The sequence below is a fragment of the Acomys minous genome (assembly GCF_964271855.1).
Source record: "Acomys minous genome assembly, chromosome: 1".
Taxonomy (NCBI): domain Eukaryota; kingdom Metazoa; phylum Chordata; class Mammalia; order Rodentia; family Muridae; genus Acomys; species Acomys minous.
This window is the reverse complement of record NC_140483.1, coordinates 174897324-174916323: the sequence shown is the minus strand read 5'-3', so window position 1 is coordinate 174916323 and position 19000 is coordinate 174897324. Positions and strand designations below refer to the sequence as shown.

The following is a 19000-nucleotide window of genomic DNA, read 5'->3' as shown; positions in this document are numbered from 1 at the left end:
AATTTTCTTAACAATGATTTTTTTTGCTATTTATTTCTCTTTTTCTTCAGCAAAGTAATGTTTCTATTCTCTTAGTTCCCACAGCAAATGCATTTCCCTCATCTGTGAAATCCTAGTATATACTAATTACAGGTAAGAACGGGTTTTACTATGGTGTTTTAGTACAGGCATATAATGTATTTTGACCATACTGACTCCCCCTTACCTTCTTCTGCCCCCTTCCACCATTCCTTTTCTCTTCCCAACTTGTGTCCCTTCTACCTTCAGCTCTTTTAAATGAATTTATTCTTCGGTGACCCAAGTAGTTTAAATAGAGTTCCTCCTAGGGACACATTCGAGGGGTTGCTGATAGACACATGGGCAATTAATCAGTGGCTACACCAACAAAGAAAACAACTGCCTATATATCGTCAGGGAGGGGCAGGATCTCATGAGAACTTCCCCTCCTATGACATAATGCTGACAGGTCCAGTTTTATACAGGTCTTGTCAAGAACGCAACGGCGTGAGGACAGCCACTGTTACATGTTCCCTGAGCCACGGAGGGGGTGGTAAGGACCTCCCGTCTAGGCTGAGCATCCAACTGTCCCCCGTTCTCAGCACTCTGATCCGTCATGAGTCGGCTATGTCTCCATCCACTGTAAAGAGACGCTCCTCTACTAAAGGCCACAGCAGCACTAGGCTCTGGGCCAGCCTCTCCCACAGCTGCACTGAGTCAAGGAGTGTAATTCTCAATTCTGTTACTAAATCCCAGGAAATTCTAAATCCTTGAACAACATCTGTGTTGCTGCCTACCTGCTTATTCACCATAATATTTAAAAATGATACAATATGTTAGAACCAAAAGAAACTTCTAAGGTTTTCAAAATTCCTTATTTATAGTGCAATCCATACTATAAAGACAAATGCCAAGTGAAGCTCTTATTTCTTATATATACAAATTAAAACACACTTATTGTTAATGATGGGGTTTTACTGAGGCAGTATGTCCCAGACTATTTTTAATTCTGATATTACTGTTATGGATCTAAATTAAACTTTTCTGATTTCTTCTTGTGGAAACATGCCTCATGGCCACAATTAGTCGTAGAGTCTCATGCCCCCCAGGAAAGTTGTTCCTACAAACAGCCCCAGGTTTTCTTTAATTTGTTATTGGTATAGGAGACCGCAGCTCCATTTCTTCCATGTTAGCAAATTCTAACACTATAAATGCATTTCTACTAAACAAAAGATCAACCCAATACATATATTACATTAAGGAACACCCAAATGTACATGATAAAATCAATTAACAATAGAAAAAGGTATTAAAGGAAGAAATGTGAGATCATGGAGAGGATAAACAGGAATGAAAATAACATCTGATGGGAGTGTGTGTGTGTGTGTGTGTGTGTGTGTGTGTGTGTGTGTGTGTGTGTGTGAGTGTGTGTGTGTGTGTGAGTGTGTGTGTGTGTGAGTGTGTGTGTGTGTGAGTGTGTGTGTGTGTGTGTGTGTGAGTGTGTGTGAGTGTGTGTGTGTGAGTGTGTGTGAGTGTGTGTGTGAGTGTGTGTGTGTGTGTGTGTGTGTGTGTGTGTAGTTCAGTTAAGTACCTGTCTCACAGGTATGAGGCCTGATTTTTACTCTCAACACTGAATCTGGGGTTAGCATGTTTTTACTCAGGAAGATCATAAGTGTAAAGTCACCCTCAGCTACACAGTGAGGCCAACCTGAGAAAGATGAGATCCTGTGTCACCTCACTCTCTCTGTCTCTCTGTCTCACTGGGTTAGATAGTATTTAAAATCTATAGTCTACAAATCATATTTCTAAAATTTTGTTCTATATAGTAGAGTTTCTCAACATTTTGGACAAATGTCTTTGGGTGTCTTCCAACCATCTCTCAGCCTAGGAATTTGATGTATGTGAGAAATTCTGCAGACAACTCAAGAAATGGACATAAAGATCTTTGCTTATATTTGGTTTGACCTCTGAGAATCACTTTTTAGGCAGCCTTGCTATAAGAGAATATGCTGTACAATCTGTCAATGAGTTAATGTTAGCCCGAAAATAGCTATGATTTTGCTATTAGTGGCATGATTTAATTTTGTACTTGTCTTTCCATCTCTAACCAAACATTTAAAATATTTTTGTCTATCATATTTAGAAGAAAAGTAATACAATACAGATGAGAGAGTCACAAATTTTTTTTAGTTCTCTGAATCTACTGCTCACATCGTAGGGTTGTTTCATCTTTTGGAAGCAGAGATGACACTTACCTATCTAAGGAAGCAGTTTTGAGGACAGAAATGTAAAAGTCTCCATGCAAGGACCTCACATGACTTAAATGGACATTGTAATGGGGAGCACTACTTAGAACTACTGTATAAGACAGAACTTAATACTAAACTCCAACATAGGTACCACTTGCAAATGCTGAGATTGAACTGATGGCTACTGTGTTATATTGAGCTACTGAGGCTGCTGTGGAGCATGGTGTTCTGGGAACAACATGGTCATTGTCCTTCTGAGCTTCCAGCAACTATAATAACTGGAAGAACAACTGCCCAATGCTGGATCCACTAACATGCAATCAAGGAAAAGGGGAGGGACTCAAAAAGCTGCACCCTTCCCTGAGGGCTTACAGGCACTTGATGGTTGATGCAAGGAAGGTCAAGTAAGCTTATGCCCCTTCGTGAGCACATACAGTTAAAGGCTGCAGGAAGAAAAGGAGATATTCTCTTCAGTGATACAGTCACTGATCAGTTGACCATGTTGCTCGAGCTCCTAAAAGTTCCTATTAAACTCACTGTTTCGCCAAGCTAGATTTGGATGGAACGGCTGTCACCAGTCCCCAAGCTGGGGTGACTAGACATTTGTCTCCTCAGGAAAATGTCACACAGCCCAGGTGCAGAGAGCGAGGACTGCATGATTTTGCTCACAGGTGGCAGCTACAACAAAGCTGACCTCACAGAAGGTGGAAGTAGACTGGTGGTCACCAGAGGCCGAGGGGAGTGGGACAAGGACGGCACGAGCAGGGGCTCATCATGGGCACTAAGGGCAGCTGGGTAAGAATAAGAAGGTCTGGAATAAGCAGCAGGGTGGCTGTACCTTATAATAATGCACTGAAGTTTTCAAAGGACTCGAAACAAGGATTCTGGATGTTTACACTATTAAGGAAATGATAAATGATTGGCATGCATACGGTTACCACAATTTAAGCAAGATCCAATTATACTGAAAGAACACATGCTTCCCTATACACATGTATAGTTTTGTGTATCAAATTTTTATATCTAAATTACTAAAAATATGAAACACTGAAAAAACTCTCCAAAAAAGGGTGAAGAAGAAGAAAAAAAAAGAACACTCTTTAAGCAACTGTAGAGAAATTATACTTATGTATAAGACCTATTCTTTAGTAAGGAAGCCAGTGGCAGACACAGTTCTCAGGTAACTATAAAGAACCACATCCAAACACTCTTTTCCTTACATAGTATTGGTTTGCTTATACTCTGGGCGAGCACCGTACTGGTTATGTTGTATTATATTAAGAAGGGATTCTGTGAATGCGATGGGCACTCCTAACCAAGTGACTTGCAGTTGGGAGTGTCTGGACTGGTCCTAACCTAATCAATAAGGCCTCAAGAAACCTCGAGAAGGTGATTCTCCTACAGCATGAAGTGAGGGCCCATGCAGTGAGAGAACTAAGAGCAGAGCTACCAGGCGAGGGCCTACGGGCAGCGAGTTACAAAGCAACTTGAAGAATGCTCTGTTTTGAAGAGGAGCTCAAGGTTACGGTCAATTATGGTCAGCAGGCAGGCTAACTTTGTGCCAACTTGACATGCTCTATCTTTACGGTTTTACAAAGTAGCCTTCAGGACCTCCTCACAGGGTCTCAGACCCTGCTCCATGTTAAGTTGCTTCAGCAGCTCCGTAGAGCCAAGGATTAAGACTCCATAGCATCCTTAATTTTTATCTTGCATACCTACAAAAACTGTGACATGTACATCATACTGCCAAATTTTGTTGCCAGGCAGGATGGTGCCTCCCTGCCTAGTACCACAGGCCCACCAGCTTCTAAGTGCTGATCCTGAGGAAACGTTTCCCTGAGCAGCTGCTTTTGAGTAGGAGCAACGGACCCCTTCCAGGGGCATTGCCTTTTCAGTTAGACTTGTCTTGGTAGAAGTGAATGTGCATTTCCATGAAGCCATGAGGCCATGATGCTGGAAGTCTTTTCTATTGGTCCAAAGAGGAGAAAAGTTTCTTTCTAATAATTACTGATGCTTTTTTGGTCTGTGATCGCCTTATCTGTGATTGTAAATTTGCTCAAACAACACTCTCCACTAAACTTGCCATATGTAGTACCTTTTTGCTCTTTCTTACTGTGACTAGGAGTGAGTGCACTGAGCTGCAGGCACACCACGTCTTGAATGTTGTTGTGCTGACATTTTCTCTGCTAAAGGACTGAGTCCGCCAGCCCTGTGCTCAGTCTCACGGAGGTTTTCAGGACATAGACAGAATGGAGCCTGATCCTTGTGAGAACATCACACGTTTCGTGCCTAGTTCAGCTCTTGGTAAAGTTGTTGTTCCTCCCTGAAACCTCACAAGCTGGCCCTGCACTGTCTGCCTTGAATGGCTCACTAAGATTGCTCTCTTAGGGCCAAGTTCCAACTTCTTGCGCATTTCCTTCTGTAAGCCAGTTCTAAACAGCCAAGAACTACATGACCAGACTTATCACAGCATAAGCCCTACTTCTTGGCACTGACTTCCTTTCATTTTAATTATATAGTTCTGTGACAAAACACATGACAAAAAAACTTAAGTCAGGAACATTTTATATTGTGTCATAGTTGCAGGTTATGGGCTATCACGCAGAGCTCACAGCGACAGGAGCTTGAGGCAGCAAAGTCTAAGTTATAGAAAGGAAGGCAGCCTAGCTGATACATTGATTACAACCTGTGACAGTCTGAGCACAGAACCTAGTAGGCTGTGTGAGACTCCTGGCCTAGGGAAGACAGGAGGTAGATAAAGTATGTACTCTTTTTAAGATGGTAACATAATTAGAGTGTGTGTGTGCAGCACAGAAAAATATGTAAGCCACAACTTAATTCCAGCTCCTCTCCTCAGCTAGTCCTTGGTGCCCTACCTCGATTAGTGTCGTAAGCCCCATGGCAGGCAGCTTAAATAATATTCTCGCTCTGATTTGGTCTTATCCACAATTTTGTATTAATGTTATTTCTTTGATTTAAAAAAGTTGCATTTTCTTTCATTTTACACCTATTTTGTGTGTACACTTGGGGAGAGGGTGCCCCCTGGAGGTCACATAGGGGAATCAGAAGATAACTTACGGGAGTCTGCTCTTTCCTTCTAGCATGTACGCGCCATGACTGCGACTATCAAACGCAGGTCATCAAGCCTGGTAATAAGTACCTTTACCCACCGAGCCATCTTGCTAGTTCAAATGTTCTAGTTTGTATGCTAGAAATGTAAGCCACATGTATATCTCCATTTGTTGATCAACTGGTCATCAAGGCCTCAGGCCAGAATCTTCCTTTCAGTGTCTTGAGCATGGACTCTGGAGTTTCATGGTAGGGGCAAATAAGTGTCCCTTCACCTTCTCGTCCTTGTTTGCATTGCGGGATTTCATATACAAATCATTTTTATTATTCTGGGCTTCGTGATAACATTTTCTGGAGGATTTGGATATATGAACCTAGATGTAGAAGTTGACTCAATATGTGCCATTTCTTTTTTTTTTTTTTTTTGTATATCATGTGCCATAGGGAGTCTGTGTTCTCAATGACAAAGAAGTTATAACTTAGCATTTAGGTAGCTAAATCTAGACTTAGTAATATTCAACAACAGATTATTTTAAGTTTATTAGCTACACTTTGTGCATCTCTATGACATAGTAATCACTTGGGAGGCAGAGGCAGACAGATCTTTTTGAGTTTGAGGCCAGTTTGGTCTACAGAGCAAGCTCTAGGACAGCCAGCGCTACATAGAAAATCCCTGCCTCAAAACAAACAAACAAACAAACATCTCAAATTTAGCAGTCTAGAAATAACATCTACTTATTACTTTCTGTCTTCCTTGAATCACGTGTCAGGCATAGCTTAGCAGGCTCTCATAGCAGACTATCACAAGGAGCATTTATCTTTCTCAGCATGGTATAGGCCAGAGCTCACATAGCAGTAACCAGGGAGAAAACAGGTATAACCTTTAAGTACATGTCTTGATTGACATACTTTCTTTAACTAAACTCCTCCTTTTAAGTTTTTACCATCTTTTAAGACAGCTTGACAAATCCATACTTATTTTTTATTTTAGCATTTTTAATAATTCATTCATATTACATCTCAATTGTTATTCCATCCCTTATACCCTCCCATTCCTCCCTTCCTCCTACTTTCACCCTATTCCCTTCCCCTATGACTGTGACTGAGGGGGACCTCCTACCCCTGTATATGATCCTAGGGTATTAAGTCTCTTCTTGGTAGCCTGCTATCCTTCCTCTGAGTGCCACCAGGCCTCCCCATCAAGGGGACGTGGTCAAATATGGGGCACCAGGGTTTGTGTGAAAGTCAGACACTTATTTTTTTATTTTAATTTGTTTACTTTATGTCCTGATTGTAGCCCCTTCCCTAGGCTCTTCATGATATCAACTTCCCTCCTTCCCTCATCCTCCTCTCCTCCAGTCCTCACAAAGGGGAGGTTTCCTCCTGTATCATCTGACATCAGCCTATCAGGTCTCATCTCCTCCTCCTGCATCATCTGACCTCAGCCTATCAGGTCTCATCGCCTCCTCCTGCATCATCTGACCTCAGCCTATCAGGTCTCATCTGGACTGCCTGTATCCTCTTCCTCTGTGGCCTGGCAAGGCTTCCCCACCAGGAAGAAGTGATCAACGAGTGGGCACCAGAGTCCATGTTAGAGGTGGCCCCTACAACCCATATTATGGGACCTACAAGGAGACTGTGCTACCTGTTGACTACATCTGAGCAGCAGGTGTAGGCGCTCACTATGCATGGTCCTTGGTTGTAACTTCAAGTCTCTGCAGCACCCTCCACCCTGCCTCGGACTAGATTTGTTGGTTCCATTTGTTGGTTTCTTTGTGGAGCTCCTGACCCCTCCAGGTCTTTCTATGCCCCAAGTCTTCCATAAGACTCCCTGTGCTCCACCCCGAAGTTTGCCTGTGAGTCTCACTATCTGTTTCAATCTCTTGCTGGGTGGAATCTTTCAGGGGACCTCTATGTTAGGTTCCCATCCTGTTCCTTCTCTTCAACTGCTTCCGGTGTCTATTCTATTTGCCCTCCTTAATGAGAATTAAGTGTTCTCCCTAGGGTCCTCCTTGTTATTTAGCTTTTTTAGGTCTGTGGATTGTAGCATAGTTATCCTGTAGTATGTGGCTAATATCCGCTTATAAGTGAGTATATACCATGTGTATCTATCTTGGTCTGGGTTACCTCACTCAGGATGATCGTTTCTAGTTCCATCCCTGTGCCTGAAAATTTCAAGATTTCTCTGCTTTTAATAGCTGAGTAGTATTCCATTGTGTAAATGTTTCTTTTTTGTGTGTGATTATACTAACATTATTTATAAAGGAGTTTGTACATTTGTTGTAGGAATCAAACAAAATAGCAAATACATAGTCCACAGTCACTTAAAAAGAAAAAAAAAGGCACAACTGCAGAAATAGTCATCATAGGAAGTAGACATCACAATAGACATCATAGGCTGGCATAGGGATCTTGACATGACTACAGCCATGTTGAATTATAATTGCCCTGATCATCTCTGAGCAACACTGGTACCATAGTTTCTATATCCGATCTTCTGTTGAGGGACATGTAGGTTGTTTCTAGATTCTGGCTGTTAAGAATACATAGCTGAGCAAATATCCTTGTTGTATGGTGGAGTATCTTTCAGGTATATGCCTAGGTTGGAATAGCTGGATCTTGAGTTAGCACTGTTCCCAATTTTCTGAGAATTACAAAATAGTGCCCATCATTTGGGGACACTTAGACATATCTTACCCACAATAGTGAGCATTTTAAAGAAGCAGAAAACAAAGAAACTGTGGTTGCTCTCAGTGCGGTTTGTAAATACTGACCACCTTCCTTCCATGTATCCCCATGTTAGATTGTGTTATCCACACCAGGGACAGCACCAAATGCCCATGTGTTCACACGGCTTCCAAGCTTTCACATTGGAGAAGGGAGTTCCCTGAACACAGGTAAATAGTCCTGAGGAGAGTGAGTTTTCTTCTCCAGCAGGGAACCTGGGTAAACATTTTCATGTCCAAAAATGAATTTAAAAAATGAAATAGGGCCAATCAAGGCTTTTCAAAAGACCCAATACAGAGAAGAAAAGGTATACAGGAAGCCTGGACCACCTGCTCCTCATGCCACGATGTGATTTTAGAGACTGATTTTGGCAGCTCCAAAGAATGAAACACTGAGCATTTGCCTTCCCAGTAAACAAGATGCTCTGTGCTGAACATGGAGAAAAGCTTTGACTATTCACATATTTTAGAAGCAGTGCATGAGGGAAGGAACAGAACAGGGTACAGGTCTTGTAATAAAGAACAACCGTCAAAGGGTGCCTATTGGAAAGGGTCAGAGGGCAGCCAGAGTAAAGGAAAGTATTGCTTCTTCTTTTAGCTATACTGGAGTCTCCTCTGTAGAAACTGTGTGTGTGAATGTGTGTGTGTTTGTGTGTGTGTACAAGCATGCATGTGTGCAAGTGCATGTGCATGTGTGCATGTGTGCATGTGGGAGGAGACAGACAGACAGACAGACAGACAGACAGACAGACAGACAGAGACAGAGACAGAGACAGAGAGAGAAACCCTGACTGGTCTCAAACTTTGATATTCTTGTCTTAGCCTTCAGTGTTGGGCTTGTAGAAATACACTACTACACCTAGAACCACACATCTTCATACTTAAATTCTCATTAGGACTGATAAAGGACACTGATGCTGAATGAAAAAATAAAAAATTAATTAACATCCTCTCACTCAGGCTATTCTTTCTTATACTTACAGAAGCAGCAATTTAAAAATCTACCGCAATATAGTCACTTATAATTGGGCACTAGCCCAAAAGGCATGTTCCATGAAAGTCTTCACTTACCAAGAGATTGGGATAGATGTGAGCACATCCTACTGAGACTCTAGGTAAGAGAAATATAGGAGATGGGGAAAAAGAAGGACCCAGAGGGTTCTAGAAACCTACAAGAAGAACATCATGATGGGTGGATAGGGAAACAGGTCTGCTCTAACTATTGCACTAACCAAGGACAATACAATAGTAAACACCGAACCCCTACTCTGATCTACCCAATGGACAGTACATTCTCCACAGTTATGTGTAGAGCGGGGACTGACTTTGACATGAACTCTGGTGCTCCATATTTGACCACCTCCCTTTGGTGGGGAGGCCTGGTGGCACTCAAAGAAAGAATAAGCAGGATACCAAGATGAGACGTGATAGCTTATGACTATATAGTGGGGGAGAAGGTCCCTCTCGGTCATAGACCTAGGGGAGGGGAATTAGGGTGAAAGGAGGAGGGAGCGAAAAATGGGAAGATATAGTGATAGGATAACAATTGAGTTGTAATCTGAATAAACTAACAAAAATTTTAAAAAATGAGTTAAAAAATAAAAGTCTACCACACAAAAATAATTATAACAATTTTGTCATCATAATTGCTTTGAATTAGGATAATGGAACAAATTCAAATTTCATAGTATCTTGTGACTTTTATAGGCAAGAAACTCCTACAAATGCATTCTAAACTGAGGAACATTTTTTAATCAGTGGATAGAATTAATATTTTCTTATTCAGAACACTGCTCATTCATAGGGGACAAAACTGAAAAATATAAAATTATATATGTTTACCTGTAGAAGATTAAAAGCATAAGTTACTGAACTGATTATATGAGTTATCAGGACAACTACCTTATTTTTTGATCACCAAACACCTCTTTTCTATACAAGCACAGAAGAAAATATACAGTTCTTAGTAATAACTTTCAAATTTAGTATTAAGTAAAATTTTCTAATTTTAAAATGTGAGTTTTCTTTGTTTTGATACTTGAGACCATTTGAGGTTAGCACACACACATACACACACACACACACACACACAGAAACACACACACGTACACACACACAAACACACACACAAGCACACACACATACACACCACACACAAACACACACACACACACACACACACACACACACACACACACACACCACCACCACCACCAACAACAACAACTAAAATATCTTAGGTAGAAATGTAATTATCTGTGTAATGAAATATCAAATGAAAATTCTACTCAGTTACAACATCACTCACAAAAACTCCTTTCTGATAGATGCAGTTATTAAAAGCCTACAGTATGTTTCAGAAAATGTCAAGCAGATGAAGGTAATGTAGAGGACTTTTCACCGATGCTTTTGCTAGCAGTTAGACTTCAGTAGCCTTTAGAGACCATTAAGTACCCTTGGCTAATTGGCCAATAGTAAATTAATCCTCTTTTTATTCCAGCAGCACTATTTTAACACCCTTATACTCTGTCAGTGTAGTGTCTGAATGACAAAATAATATTGTGCATGAATAATAAGCAGAAAAGTTAAATTAACATTTCATGTTTCACATGCCATACCTGTGTCAGAGAACTTTCTTTTTAAGTCACTGACATTCAACTTTCTTAAACAATCTCATGTTGACATCATTTTGAGGCGAATTTTCCTAATTACTGTTAATTGCCTATCAAGAAAAAACTCTTTTCATGAAGTGCAGTTATCTAGCACCGATGAAATCAGCTCCAGTGTGCACATTAAAGACGAAGCATGACACTAAGGTGCTGCTTTGTATAAGGTCATATTAAATATGGTGTGCAATTAGCTAAGCGCTTTTTTTATAGTTCTGGAAACGCCAATCTGTCTTGAAGTGCTCAAATTAGATTTTATCACAGAAATATGTGAATCTGCATATGGATAACAGGTAGGCTACTCTCACTAACATTAACAAAGAGTAAGATTATTTCAATGCCCTTACACTCGGTAATACAGACACTAGATATGGCCAACTAAAGCATTTTAAATATATGTTTGAATATAATTTCTCAGAATAAAAATTAACACTATTTTAAATCTCAAATTGTTCAAAAAGTTTACTAATGTTTTAAAATTTGAAAACAGTCCCCACAATATTTAACGTTTATCTTTAATTGATAGTTTTGGTATTACAGAAAGTTAGAATAAGCTTTTGGCAATGTTGTCTATTTCAAAATAATCAGAATAATGAAAGAAACTAATATCAAAGTTAAACTATATCAATTCAACTACTAGTCCCACAAATATGTGAAAAATAACAGATAAAATGTCATATATGTGAAAATTGAAAGTTACCATATGGAATTGCAACAACTAAGGAAAGCTTAATTGTTTTTTGCTTTGCTGTTATTTCAAGTGCCATATTCAAGTTACCTGGAAATAAAGATACTCAATTACATCAGATACTTGGAAACTAAATTATATAATCACCACCACAGTGATTTCTCAACATCCACGTGGTGAGAATCTGAGTTCAGCAGCAGCCCTCTTAAGCACCTAACGGGATGACATGCCTACTACCCACCACTAGGCCACCCGCTTCCGTGCTGATGCCTCTCTCTGTAGGAATAAAAGAGCTGGGCAATCCCACAGGATGAAAAGAGGGGAGGGAATGTCCTCCTGAACACGTCATTCTCACATCCCTTCTCCTACTTCTATTGTGGAAACTTAGCTAATAAACCAAGAACTCATAGATATACCCCTCCATTTTAAAATTCCATTAATATTTCACTCTTTTGTCAACATTTTTTCAGTTATTGACATTATCTGGAGGCAAGAACAAAAATACCAACTAAACAAACACACAAACACGCACACGATCATTAACAAAAATGTGTGTGTGATCAAAAACGAAAGTTGTTCTAGGGTGGTATTAAAACTCCGCTCTAGCATAGGACAACCACAATTTCCAAGCGAAGTTACATTGATTGAGCTATTGGGCATGGAGGAGATCAAAGCCTAAAATGTCTACACAAATCTGATGGCTTCCTCATTTTCCTCTAGTTAAATTCTGCATCTCTCTCTCTCTTTTTTTTTTTTAAAAAGCAAATAATTTAACATTATTGGGTTTTTTCTTCCAGTGGGATTGTAACAGTATCGATTCCTATTATATTTAATTGCTCAGAAGGGCCAGGGAAATTAATGTCCACACATATTATTGTGACAAAATGTCAGTGAGTCCAGACATCACATATTCCTCACCATACTTAATTTCTAATAAATCTCTTAAGAATTATGTCAGTGGTACTTAAAGATTTTTTTTAAATTTTACTACCAAAGTTTGATCACAGGGTCTTAGACATGCTAGGTGAACATTCTATCACTAAGTTACAGTTCTGGGTCTTTACACTAAATTTAAAATGTATTATTATTATTGTTATTACTATTATTTATCATCATCATCATCATTTGTGTGTGTGTGTGTGTGTGTGCACACACGAGTGCACATGTGTAGAATAAAAACAGATTTCAGAAGCTGGTTCTGTCCTTCCTCTGAGTTACTTGAAAATCAAGTTGAGGCTGTCAGGTCAGCTGAGCACAACATTGCTTTTACTCACTGAGTCATCTCCACAGGCCTATTATCAATAGTGATAGTTTCTGAAATTTATATTCTACATGATAATACTTGTCAATAAACCTCTGAACAGCACGCACAACACAATGTTTATTATATGTAAACTGCCATGTAAGTTGTTTAACCTCTCTGAGAGTCTGACTCAAGAAGCAGGCTTGGTTCCTACACTTCAGACCAAATATGTTTATGTCAATTGTCCTACATCCCTGTCTAAGCCAGGCATGGTAGCCTGTAATCCCAGCACTCACGGAGGTAGGGGCAGGCAGAGCTCTGAGTTCGAGGCCAGCCTGGTCTACAAAGCAAGCCAAGGACAGCCAAAGCTACACAGACAAACAAACAACAACAAAAAATCCTGTCTCAGAAAAAAAGAATCCCCGTCCTGAACCTGGCTGGCCCCTGACTCTGTAGGAGTGGACAGTAAGCAGCTAAGGGTTTAAAAACATGCCCATAAGGACAGCTGGGAGGAAAAGGAAAATCCCCAACAGAGGTTACTGTTGTTTGTCTCATGACATAACGACAGCAGAAAAGAGAAGCCGACTCACACCAGGCAGACTACTGTTCTGTGTAGAATATTCCGCCAGGAACTCCAGCATGGCCGTTTCAGGAGGGCCTGTCATTTCAGCAGGTGATTGTAAGTGCCTGATTTGATTTGAGTTTTCTGCTTTCTTTGTTCTTTTACTCGGAAGCCTCACTCCAGGGGACATTCTACTCTACCAGGGACTCTCTCAATGAAGAACTCCAGCTGTCTGCCTCAAGGAGGCATTTGATTTCTACTGGGTGTTTGAAGTGCCTGATACGATGATTTTTTTTTTTTTTACGATGATGTTTTTCTAGCTATCTGCTGCTTTTGTTAATCACTATTCTTTTACTTCCACTTACTATATACTTAATAATTTCATTCAAAACCTAAAGCACATATATCATATACTGGACCATACAGAACATAAATGGACATTAAATTTATTGAGATTATACTGAATAGGTTCGCAGTAATTTAAATTAAATATCTTCAATTTGGGAGTATAATAAACCTAAAGACTAAAGATTACCATTTTTCGTTCTGACTTTATATATTTAAATTAGTGAAAACAATGCATTTCTTAATATGTATGAATAACATCTTAATACTTGGGATTGAAATATTGTAATGATTGTCAGTAGTTAACTATCTCTAAGCCTTGCAAATAAGTTATCTGGATAAAACTCAGTGAATTTCAAAATTCCTTCAGTTTATTACCAATTTAACAGCAGTAATACTGATATTCACATGACGTTGATTACTTGTAACTTTGTTCTATTAAAATTCTCGAGACAAACAGCTTCATAGCTGTTTTCCTGTTTTCTCTGTGTGACTTCCTTGAGACTTCAGGAGTGTAAAATTAAACATGTTTAAAAATAATTGAATCTTTTTTTTTAACTTGAGAACTTGGTAAAATAAATATACTAGTACCACTTAAATGATTTTTTAAAATTAAGAAATAATATTTGCAAACACTACCAAGGGAATACCTCTCATGGCATAGAGTATAAATTTCTCCTACGGAAGGGAAAGCAAGGCAGAGATTTATGAAGTTGTGTTAGAGGGTATATATTTCAAAGTATTATCTCAAGAAATTTCACAGAAAAGCTAATTTTAACACAGCCTAGTCTTCATAGCAAATTTCATGCCCACATTTGTCCAAGTGATTTCAACAACAGCTCATCCAGATTTCTCACTGCGTCCAACAAACTGCCTTCTCATTCTGATGCTGTGAGCTTCCCTGTGTTCTAACGGTTTGGCTGTATGCGTGTAACTTTCAGATTTATTCAGCTCAAATGCTACTTCCTTCAAAAACCTTACTAAAGACTGATAGAAAAATGATTGTGCCCCTCCATACTTTAAATATACATACATGCATGTGTCTTTGTATATAGACGTATGCACAACTATATTAACAATATGTATATATACATATAATTTCCTTGTATTGAGATAAACATTCAAATCTCATATTAGTGTCTTTGGTGAGGAATAAGGATTTCATTCCTTATTTATATCTCATTATTACAATGATTTAAATGTATTAGGTACACTGAATATGAAGTAAAGTATATATAAAGGAATTCAAACATGTGCAAAACAATCTAGTTAACAGTAGGAGGGAAATGCCTACGAAACAAGGAGGATTACCAGGAGGCACAGGTGAGAGAAGGAGAAGGCTGCGTGGAATGGGGTGGGGTATACTCAAAGGACATTTATGCCGGCATGGAAAGGACCTTATGTAGCCCCATGTGATGAAATAAAACATAAGACAAATAACAAAATAACAAGTACAGCTAAATATCACAATTCAGAAGTACAAGAAATGTTCTAATTTGTCACTGTCAGGCATATTGATATTTTCACAAGAGAAATGCATTTGAAAATATATTGTTACAGAGAAGAACCATTGCTGTAAAGAAAAGACTGCACTGTCTCTACAGCTTTATCACAAACAGAAAGGGGGCGTCTAGTTGATGTTACTTACTCTGTATTTCCTTCTGTATCTTTCTGCTGTAAGATCAGAAGTGAAAACAGAATGAAAGAATGATTTTTCTAGCACACAGTGTTCTGAGTAATAATAATGGTCCCTAACAAAGTCTAATATCAGACACAGATATTCTGTTAACAAATATCACTTGGTTCACCTAGAAGATCGGACATAGGAACAAGACAGTCACGTCCAATTCCACATGGATTCTGAGCTCAGATCCTGGGTTTTGCACAGTTTACCTTGCGAACATGATCCGAGTGACATTTCACAAATTCCTGGATAAATGTTGCTACACTCTGCCAGGAGAGAGACAGGCTATGTCATGCACAGATCAATAACTGCACCGTGTTTCATCAGCCTCAAAATAAAAAAATGCTTCATCTGGCAAAAGCCATGGCCCTAGAGAATCTGACATATATAAACTGAACAGCCTACAACAACTGTGTACCACACAATCTACTGGTATAAAGTGAAGGAAACTTCGGAGATGGGCAGTGGGAATCATAGAGCTGTTTTCTGCTTTTATTACTAGAGGCTTGAACAAAGATTATACAAGTAAAATGAGGCTATTTACATCTCTAAGTTCCTGGAAGGAAAAAAGATGTGTAATAGTTTCCAACTTCCAACCTTTTGAATAAAAGGCATATAAATAATTATCAACACATGTATATTTAGGAAATACTGACAACCAAAGATATCAAAACAAATATGTGAAATTTTAATGCACATTCATAGAATCTGATACTTTATAATTCAAGGGTTGCTACACATCTTTTGAGATATGGTGTCGACATGCTGGATTAACCTAACAGCCCAAGGCATGTTCCAGATCCTCATACTTCACTAAAGCCTTTTATTTGAGGTTTGGTTAAACCAATTTAAGATTAATTGGTTAACATAATTGAAAAAGAAATGTTGCATATTTAAAAACTTAAATCCTAAAAGCTTTATCTAAGATTGCTATTGCCCCAAAAATATGAGAATGAAATATGCCATTACAGAATTTATCTGACTCAGAGTAGGGGAATCAAGAATTCTTCAAGATAGGGTGAAAATAATGATGTTCCTCTAAAATAAGCAGCAGCAGCAGTAGCATACATTTGTGACACTCAAGCTTACAGATGCCTGTGAAATCTGTGATAATTCAGCTAGGCCACAGGTGAGTTCTTGGCAGCGATAGCCTGGGGTGAAACTTTGTTTTTTCAGGTCACAGAATAGAAAGCATCTCCTTTTAATTTTTAAGAAATATTGTTGTCTTAGCTTCTATTGATGATAAATATCATGACCAAGAATAATTATAAAAAAAATGTTTAATTTGTAGCTCATTGTTCCAAACCACCATGACCACTGGGGTGAGGAGCATAGCAGCAGACAGGCACAGCACTAAAACGGTAGTTAAGAGCTCACATCTTTTATTTTAATTTTTTGCTGATTGCAAAAAAATTTATTTTTTTATTAAAATAATGACTGCTATAGGAGTTGCTTGCTTGGGTCTTTTAGATTACTTTTATTATTTAAGTACATTTTGATCATGCTCCTCCCCGCTCCAAGTCCTTACAGATCCCTCCCCTCCTTACCCATCCAAATTTGAGTTCTTTTTTAAAAAAGGAAAGGAAAATCCAACCTAACAACAAAACCTCTCAAGAAAACAAAATAAAACCACACCCAAAAAGAAGAAAACCTCCACATTGTAAACAAATAAAAAGCACACAAAAGGAAGAAAGAAGAAAACCTCCATATTGTAAACAAATGAAAAGCACACAAGCTGCACGCCTGTAATCCCAGCACTCGAGAGGCAGAGGCAGGCAGATTGCTGTGAGTTCGAGGCCAGCCTGGTCTACAAAGTGAGTCCAGGATAGGCAATGCTATACAGAGAAACCCTGTCTTGAAAAACCAGAAAACCAAAACCAAAACCAAAACCAAAAAAGCTCTGTTAATTGAGTGAAAGAGACCTTGGAATACTTGTCCTCAATGGAATGTCTCCATCAAATCCTTCCCTTCAGAACTCAGGAGACACCATGGAAGAGGAGGCAGACAGAGTGTAACAGTCAGAGGTGATGGAGAACAGGTTCCCTAAATCAACATGAGCAGAGCTCATATGAACTCACAGAGACTGAAGCAGCATGCACAGGGCCTGCGCGGGGCTGTACCAGGTCCTCCACATACTTACTGTAGCTTCCAATCTAGTGCTTTTATGAGATTCCTCAATGTGCAAGTGAGTAAGTCTTTGACTCTTGTGATTTCTCTTGGGCTCTTTTCCTTCTGGTTTGCCTTGTCCTACTTCAATATGATAGCACATCACACACACACACACACACACACACACACACACACACACACACACACACACATGAATGGAATGAATGAATGGACATAAACCTATAATAAAAGTTAACAACTGAACTGTAACATAACTTTTAAAGGGACTTTAATCCAGCAACATGGCTGCTCTAGCAAGGGATCACCTTCAAATACTTTCTAGGTCTATTTGATCCATCTGGAATGCCCTCAGTTTATACCTTCTATCATAAGAAAAATGAAGGTAAGGTTAGTTTATAGAAGGAAGTAGCCATGTTTGAAAGTGGTGTCTAATTGAAGGGCAGACAAAGTGATGAATCACAGAAAGATTTGACAGAATGAGTCACATTTACAACACATGTTATGAAAGGGAAAACCAGTTTTCTCTAATGCAGTGACACTGGTTACACCAACCACCCCAGGACAGCCTTATGCTCAGGAGCGATCACATGCTGATCCACAAGCATGAGGCGGAGAAAGTTAAATGGGAAAGGCATGGGCTTTTGAAACCTTAAACCACATGCCCAGGGACACACTTCCTCCGAATCCTTTCCAAACATTATTCAAATATATGAGTCTATAGGGCTATTCTCATTCAAACTGGCATAATTGACATATCTTTTCCTGGGCCCTAAAATCTTGGAGCTAGTTAGATAACAATAGTATTAATATAGTAAAATAATTTCTTTTAGGAAATAAAGTTATTATGCAACTCGGGATTCAAAATATTAAAAGCCTAATGACTAGAAAACTGACCAGGGTAATTAAAATAAGCCTTATAGGGTTTATGATGAACAGTAAATGGAATATTCTTCCTTCTCCGTGAAAGAAGAGCTCATTAACCTTTATATCATACTAAACCCCCAATGCTTTCATGGGCCTCTGTGTCCCTGAATTGGTTTGGCAAACATTTATTGTGCTTCTTAAATGACATCAATGTCTTCAGCTCCTTGCTGTGAACCATACCAGACAGTAAATCAATCTTTACACGTTCATTGAAAGTGGACCATGTTCTCACTTACGCTTAAGTACGTGAAAGTTACCAATTTTGTTTAATATTTTTTTAAACTCACAGAGCCTATTAACTATAAAAGCAGCACAATTAACCAATATTACCCTCAAAACTTATTACATACCTAGAAGCCACCTTAGAAAAGTAGAAGATATTTTTGTGCTTACTGCTCTTGCAGAGGACATAAATTACATACTAGCACTCAGCATAGAACCTGGAACCCCAGATTGCAACTTATGAGCCCTATGGGATTGGGTAAATTTGATCCCTATCTTAATTTTTTCATTTGTACAAAAGGATCATATGCAGAGTCTAGTCACTGAAAAGATGCCAGAAGTAATGAGAAAGTGTATATAATGAGCTTTTAGCAACACCTGGCACTTTGCACCTGCAGAAGTGCTGGCTAGTCCTGCTTCTATGCAGAACATAGAGCTTAGGGTTTGAAAGAATAGATGAACAACATGGACTGCAGGTAATGGCGGTTTATGGAA

General features: G+C 39.1%; 1 protein-coding gene across 6 annotated transcripts in view; it reads right to left on the bottom strand.

Moving 5' to 3' along the window:
- CNTLN (centlein) overlaps window positions 1-19000 on the bottom strand; it is a 251852-nt gene that overhangs the window by 45434 nt on the left and 187418 nt on the right. The window lies entirely within an intron of this gene.